Source organism: Danio aesculapii, chromosome 12, assembly GCF_903798145.1.
Source record: "Danio aesculapii chromosome 12, fDanAes4.1, whole genome shotgun sequence".
NCBI classification, from domain to species: domain Eukaryota; kingdom Metazoa; phylum Chordata; class Actinopteri; order Cypriniformes; family Danionidae; genus Danio; species Danio aesculapii.
The window spans coordinates 19252525-19261123 of record NC_079446.1 but is presented as its reverse complement, the minus strand read 5'-3'; positions in this window follow the sequence as shown (position 1 = coordinate 19261123).

Here is an 8599-nt window from a genome sequence, read left to right as displayed (position 1 = left end):
CTTATGTTACCTCTTCTCAGCCAATCAACATGGAGAATGGCTCTGTCTCACGAATTAACGCTCCTGCTGCGCGTGCCCATGGTTAGATCAGTAGTTTTCAGTTTGAGGTTGATCTTTTAAGCAATAATGTTAAAACAATTATTGCTGTAAAGGAAGGTGAGAAGGACAGGGGAGTTTACCTTTGATGTTCTCGTTTTATCCCATTCAAATGCGTCATGTGAACGTGTTTTTTTCCAAAGTTAATCTCATCAAAACAAAGCATGCACACCTCAGAATGTGTTAAAAATTCGGGAGGCAACCAGCACTATTTTTCAGTCCATGACGGCATTCAATTTGTACAGCAAAATGAATCCCTCAACATCTGGCAACATGCAACATTCGATGACAGCAACTCAGAGGTGAAGTTTGAACCTTCCCACTAAGGTATGCATAGTTTTTTTTACGTATTGTGGTTATTTGCATGTTGTGTCAAAACGCTATTTGTTTAGATAATAGCTGTATACTCTCTGTGTGACTTGTATACGATAATTTTCCTCCAAATACGATAATTTTGAGGTTCTGCTATGATATTTTGACATTTCCAATCTGGCAACACTGCGCCCCTACAAGCAAATATCAATGTACGTGTGGACATGGCCTAAGATTCTATTTACTTGACAACATTTTCAGCAAAATGCTGGAAACCTTTTGTTCTTTTACATGACAGTAATGTTTTTGGGACTGAAAACACATTCACTTGAAATCAAGTTCCATGCTGCCATGGGCATGTCTGTGTAAAGAGCTGAAATCAAGCATCTTTAAAAAAAATTATAATGTCATGCGAGTATATGGTATATGTTGAGGGAAGTGTGGAAGGTAAACACGAAGAAACACACAACAATGGTGGAGTACAAATACCTTGCTTATGTACGCCTCACATTGTTTTATGTCACACATACCCAGGGGTATGAATCATTTCGGGCTTGACCGTGTGTGGCTTAGTTATGTTCAACATTTCTCCAGAAAATAAATTTTCTTCTTTTATAAGATCATTTATCTATCAGAAGCTCCAAACTAACTATATTTGGAAAGGTTGTGAATATTAATTCACACAGAGAGAGAGCGTGCAGAGTAATAATACTTCAAAAAATATTTTAACAAATTGAGTAGATGCCTTAATCTTTTCAGCTTAAGAGGTAAAGAGGTTTATTTTCTAGCTATCTTTAATCTACCATTATTGGTCTCTCTTCATCTCCTATTTTCAAAATAAGAGTCCCACATACATTGTAAATTTAATAAAAATAAAAAACCTGAAAAGTCACATGTACATAAGTATTCACAGCCTTTGCCGTGAAGCTCTAAATTGAGCTCAGGTACATTCTGATTCCACTGATCATTCTTGAGATGTTTCAGCAGCTTAATTGGAGTTTACCTGTGGTAAATTCAGTTGATTGGACGTGATTTAAAAAGGCATACACCTGTCTATATAAGGTCCCATGGTTGACAGTGGATGTCAAAGCACAAACCAAACATGAAGACAAAGGAATTGTCTGTAGACCTCCGAGACAGGATTGTCTCGAGGCACAAGGCTGGTGAAGGTTACAGAAAAATTTCTGCTGCTCTGAATGTTGCATCTAGCACAGTGGCCTCCTTTATCCGTAAGTGGAAGATGTTTGGAACCACCAGGACTCTCCCTAGAGCTGGCCGGCCATCTAAGCTGAGTGATTAGGGGAGAAGGGCCTTAGTCAGGGAGGTGATCAATAACCCACCCGATGGTCACTCTGTCTGAGCTCCAGTGTTCTTCTGTGGAGAGAGGAGAATCTTACAGAAGGACAACCAATGGTGCAGCAATCCACCGATCAGGCCTGAAAGGTAAAGTGGTCAAACGGAAGCCACTCCCCGCCTGGAATTTACCAAAAGGCATCTGAAGGACTCTCAGACCATAAGAAACAAAATTCTCTGGCCTGATGAGACTAAAATTCTTTGGAGTATATAGAAGGCATTACGTTTGGAGAAAGCCAGGCATCGCTCATCACCAGGCTAATACCATCCCTACAGTGAAGCATGGTGGGAGCAGCATCATGCTGTGGGGATGTTTTTCAGCAGCTTGAACTGGAAGACTAGTCAGGATAGAGGGAAAGATGAATGCAGTAATGTACAGAGACATCCTGAATGAAAATCTGCTTCAGAGTGCTCTTGACCTCAGACTGGGGTGATGGTTCATCTTCCAGCAGGGACAATGACCCAAAGCACAGCGCCAAAATATCAATGGAGTGGCTTCACAACCAGAGCCCAGACCTAAATCCTATTGAACATCTCTGGAGAGATCTGAAAATGGCTATACACCATCGCTTCCCATCCAACCTTTGAGGTACTGCAAAGAGGAATGCGAAATATTCCCAAAGACAGGTGTGCCAAGCTTGTGGCATCATATTCAAAAAGACTTGAGGCTGTAATTGCTGCTTAAGGTGCATCAACAAAGTATTGAGCAAAGGCTGTGAATACTTATGTACATGTGATTTTTCAGGTTTTTTATTTTTTATAAATTTACAACAATTTCAAAAAAAACTTTTTTCACATTGTCATTATGGGGTATAGTGTGTAGAACGTTGAGGTAATAAATGAATTTAATCCATTTTTGAATAAGGCTGTAACAAAAAATGTGGAAAAAGTGAAGCGCTATGAATACTTTCCGGATGCACTGTATACCTAGGTATATCCAGATTTTCCTTATATGTCACCTTTAATCTTTTCAGTTATCTGTGCTTCAAAACAAGAGAATCTCAATCTCTGAATAAACACACATACAGGATGCCCAAAGTGCTCCTCTGGCAACAAAATCACTGATGCTGGAGTTTCCTTCAACACACTCATTCAGCATCAGGATATTGTTCTCAGCAGGCACCAGAAACACACACACACACACACGCACACACACACACACACACACACACACACACACACACACACACACACAGTCCCATTAAGCCAAGCGTGGGGAGGAGCGAACATGCAGCTGGTACTTTCATAACACACATGCCAAGTAGGTACACGGAGCTTCACGTTTCTTCATGGAGAATTGCATACACTTCATCATAGTTTTCCTCCAATCTTCTAAAACTGATGACCCAACAGCTATTAAAACGAGAGCGAGAGGGCCTCTATTGGAGCAGATTTATGAGGTATTACTTCTAAACAAGCGGTTTATTTTGAAATATGTTTCTTATGAGGAAAATTTGTGAATGAAAGAGACCAGTTGTGCCATCCAAGCTAACTTTTAACTTTTAAAGTGTAATACATTTGAGTACAAGTCTTTGTGAAATGTGACATAATAAAACACCAGACTCAGCGCTCGGCTCATATTCCGCTGTCAGTGAAAAGCTCTTCTCCGTCATGGCTTTATTTTTTCATAAATCACTGGCTGGTATGTGCTCATCCTGAAAGAAGTCGCTACACTGTGGCAACAGACCTTGTAGGGGTCCCGAAGCCTAGCACGCTGCCAAAAAGGGAGGAAGGACACTATTTTAGGTGAATTTGTGCTGATCTTCCCACCGATCGACTAGTAACACTTCACAAAAAAAAGGGGCCCAGAACCTCACGCTATCCTTTTACACTCGAAGAGCAGAATCATCATATCCCTCAAACAGATGATAAGTGACACCAAACAATCCATGAGAGCTGTGTAATTGGATGCCTTTGGGCTTATTCTGAGCATGCAAATCAGAGCCAGTGGCGCTGAGAGTTACATGCCCCACTACAACAGCAGCTCCATTCGTCTGGTGCCCCACAGCATTCTGGGTAGGGGACAAAAATGAAACGTCAGCCTTGGCTGTTGTAGCCTTTTTTGGGAAAGTCGGGAAGTGCCTCGTACAGCAGCTCTGGTGTACAGACGGTCTGAATAGTGTGAGTAATTCAAGAAGGATTTGTAAACACAAATACATTACCACCTCCTGCTTAAATTAAAACGCTGCCTTACATTGCCTCTTTGATTTATGTGCGCAGAAATCGGTTCAAAGACCAACCAGTGAAATTTATGTTTAATGACAATTTTTAATCTGCATGGTAAATTTGAATTGCCATATTTTTAATGAAAAACTAAATTATTTTACATAAATAATTTTATGACACAAACACAATTTCTCTAACGTAATCAATCAAGTACAAAGCAAATTCAAATGCTGTAATTTAAGATCCTGAATTATTAATTTATTAATTTATTTACTTATATATATATATTTACTTATATATATATATATATATATATATATATATATATATATATATATATATATATATATATATATATATATATATATATATAAATATATTTATTTATTTATTTATTTTATTATTTTTTTTTATTTTATTATTTTTTTTTTTTGGACAAATATGGACAAACCCAGCACTGAATGAATTGACAAATGAGCATTTTTAGAGTGATTCCGTTCATGTCATCATGTTTTTAGTTTGTTATTCCTTTGAATTTATTTTCTTGCATAAATAGCTCCAAATTATTTGTAATAATGTAAACTCATATTATATTTTTAAAATACCATATTGTATTTGGTATTGGGTTTTGCTATATTTTAAGGCATTTAAGGTTTTGTTGTATTTAAATCTTTATTTTGAATATTTTAGATTTTTTTATATGTTTATATATTTTATATATATTCCTTTTGTATCCCAACCCCCCCCCCCCAACCCCATCACCCCCCACCACCCCCGGTTTTTCTGTTTAATAAAGAGAAGATTTTTTGAACATATTTATAAACATAATGCGTGTTAAATAACTAATTTCTATTAACTGATTTATTTTATCCTTGCAATGATGACAGTACTTACTATTTTAGACACTAGTCATTCATTCATTCATTTTCTTTTCAGCTTAGTCCCTTCATTAATCTGGGGTCGCCACAATGGAAAGAACCGCCAACTTATCCAGCATATGTTTTACACAGTGGATGCCCTTCCAGCTGCAACCTATCACTGGGGAACTCAAGACACTAGTATTTAGCTTAAAGTGACATTTAAAGGCTTAAGGTTAGTTAGGTTAACTAGGCAGGTTAGGGTAATTAGGCAAATTATTGAATATCAATGGTTTGTTCTGCAGACAATATAAAAATAAGTAAGCTTAAAGGGACTAATAATTTTGACCTTAAAATGTTTTTTTTTAAATTAACACTGCTTTTATTCTAGCCGAAATAAAACAAAAAAACTCCTTCTCCAGAGGAAAAAATATTATCAGACATAATGTGAAAATTTCCTTGCTCCGTTAAACATTATTTGGGAAAATTTAAAAAGAAAATTCGAAGGGGGCAAATAATTCTGACTTCAACTGTATATTATTTTAATCATATAATTTTTCTTAGTTTTTTAAATAAATTATTTCAGTAGTAGTACTTATAAAACATTTCTTCTTGGAAACTTACGTTTTATTTTCTTGAATATATTTTATTACAGTCAAGGTTTATTTTATACCAAGTAAAATTTCTTTCCTGTAATGGTTTAAGGTTTAGTTATTGATAATATCCCTGTTCTGATGGTGGTCTGATCTGGCACAAGGTGTGAACTACTGAACAGTTTAAATTAGACTGGTACAGCAGATTGGCTGGTAGCCACATTAGAGATATCTGGAACAGAGAGGCCAGCTGAGGCAAAGCCACTTGCTATGACATGACGGAGAATGCAGAATTATGAACATTTTCTCTGACACTAACTTACCAGAGGCCAAAAGACCAAACATTATATGCTCTAATAATTAAGATTTATGCAGTTTACACATGCAAATTTAATACATAAAATATATTAAAATTAAATGTGCTTTTTAATTATTAAAAAACACCCAACAAGTTCAAAAATGTGTTTGAAGATGGAGATGTTATATGATAATAAGTCATGTAAATAAAAATGATTAACTTTTTTTTTTTAAGACTCCCCCTGGTGGATCGTAAAGTGAACTGTCAAAGATTTTCATTACACTTCACTTTTTCTATCACTCTTACAGAAGACCAAGAAAACATCTATTTAATATTATAGATCAGCACACTGATTTGGTGTAATACTGATAATAAATCAGACCAAAACTTTACAGATTGAAAAAACTGCATTCTTATTTGTCAGCTTTTCATCCTTAATCTAATCCTGCATGGCAGCTATATAAGGGCAGGGATGTTCGGTAGATTTTGCTATATGCTGTGTCACTATAATTTAAAAATAAAAAAGCTCCGTCAGTCTCGGCAGTCTGCCTGCCTTTGCCCTGGAGTTGTGGATCAGGTTTAGTTGTGCTGCTGTGAGGACAAACTGTACAGGGAAGATGATTTCATTTAAAAGTTCAATTCTATACATTAGATATATGATCTCTCTCTTTCATATATATTCAGAAAGACTTATGAAAGGTGTGCATAAGTTGAGCCATAGATTTTACACTGAAGAAATTAGATAAGAGAAGGGTAAACATAGAGAAAATCTGCTAAAGAAATTGAACACTTAAGTTCCCCAGTTATTTTGGAAGGCACCCAGAAATCATTAAATTCAAATGGATCCCCTTACTTTGTCTGTTGTGAGATTTTTGTTTTTAAATGTATTTATTCTATTGCATGATATAATGCTGATCTCATTAGTTTCATTTAATCTGTTGTATTGGACGAATTATTCCAATTAAATCAAAAATTTATTAATTAATTTTAAATAAAAATAAATAAACTGAGGCAATATTTTGTTATTTTAGGATCACTAAAATACTAATATATTTGTTTTATTTTTTTAACACCTTGAATTATCTGAAATTTTCCTGTTTTTTTTTTTGTCATTTTACTTTTAAGATGTTTTTTTGCCATTTTGTTGTGCTTATATTAATATATATATATATATATATATATATATATATATATATATATATATATATATATATATATATTATCTTAAATATGCATTCTTATATTAATGCAATAAATTATAAATTTACAAACAAACAAATAAGGACATTCTAAAATATTTTATTAAGTGTATTATTTTATATATCAAGAGTTTAGATGCAAAAACCTCTAAATGCCGTCTGAAATTTTCCCCTAAAATGAGCATTTTTTCAGCCTTATATGTGTACGTTCAGTTATTTATCTTTAAAGACAATGAAAATAACTTATTCATCACTATAAAAGTAAAATTACTGAACGTAAACACATGAGTCTGAGAAAAATTATAATTTTAGAAGAAAATATCAAATGATATTTAGAGGTTTTTGCATCTAAACTCTTCATATATATATTAATTGATATCATTCAGTTTATAAAATCTAAATTCAGTATATTTAATAATCACTTTTAGGAGACCAAACCTATCAGCATGTTTGATATTGAGACAACAGTGTTCATTCATGCAGCAGTACACGCTCAGAAATAAAGGTATGCAAGCTGTCACTTTTTCAAAAGGTACACATTTGTACTTGAAGGGTCCATATTGGTACCTCAAAAGTATATATTAGTACCTAAACTTTTTAAGAGAAACACTTTTATACTTTTTACGTGCTAATATGTACCTTTAAGGTATTAATATTGACCTTTTAGGTACACATTTGTACCTTTTCAAAAGGTACTACCCCAGTGACAGCTCATGTACCTTTATTTCTGAGAGTGTACGTATATCTTGCTTGCTTATGTTTAGCTTATTTTCTGTTTGTCCCTCTTCTCTGTGTTTACAGGCTTGAGTTTATGCAGAGAAAAGTGTCATCTTTTTTTAGTCTTGCAGACGTCTCACTTACTGGAGCACTGAAACTGCCACATGAGACCTGTACAAGGCTGACAACATGTATGTGATCTCAAAATAGAGAAAGGAAAAAACATTTGTAAAATACCATAAAAATGTGATGCCTGGTTTGTATCTAGTGTCATTGCTGTATGCTGCCATTCTGCTAAGTGTGAAGTCTATCCAAGAGATACTGTCATACTCATAAAACCAGAGCCAGGGCTCAGGGAAACCCCAAAGACACTGTACAAGCACAGGGACGATTGCAGACTCGTAACGCAACTGGCATCCCTGCTCCTGTTGCAGACGCACTGCATTTCAGGCCAAAACTCACTCAGTGAAAGAGCCTTGCCTACTTGGGACACACATCCACACAAATAAAGTCACACTAAGTCACACGTGTTTAGTGAGTTTAGAGTTTAGTGGGTTAGCACAGTTAGCACAATGCTAAACATTGTGGCATTCTTTAAAATGGTCAAGAATAAAACGGAGAGCATTTCATCTGTAAACATCTTTTCCCATGATGCTTTGTGGTTGCAGCCTGTTTGGTGAGCTGCAAGAGTTGGTAATGTTGATGTTAAGTTGTTCCTCAGCTTAACTGTATGTTAAGCTAAGCGCTGCTGCTAGCAGAAAAAGCTTACAATTACTCATTAACTGTTAAGCCTGTTTTTGCATTGCATCTTTCTCAGCACTCAATATATGTCATCAAGATGTTGTTTAAACCTTATGGAATTCATTCAGTACTAATCCAAACCATTACTGATTCAAAACAATAAACTTTATGATACATTATGAGTATTTTGAGGTCTTATTACTTATATAAATTAAACAACTTTTATTAAATATTATGAAGAATGTGGCATTCAAACACCTTATCAGA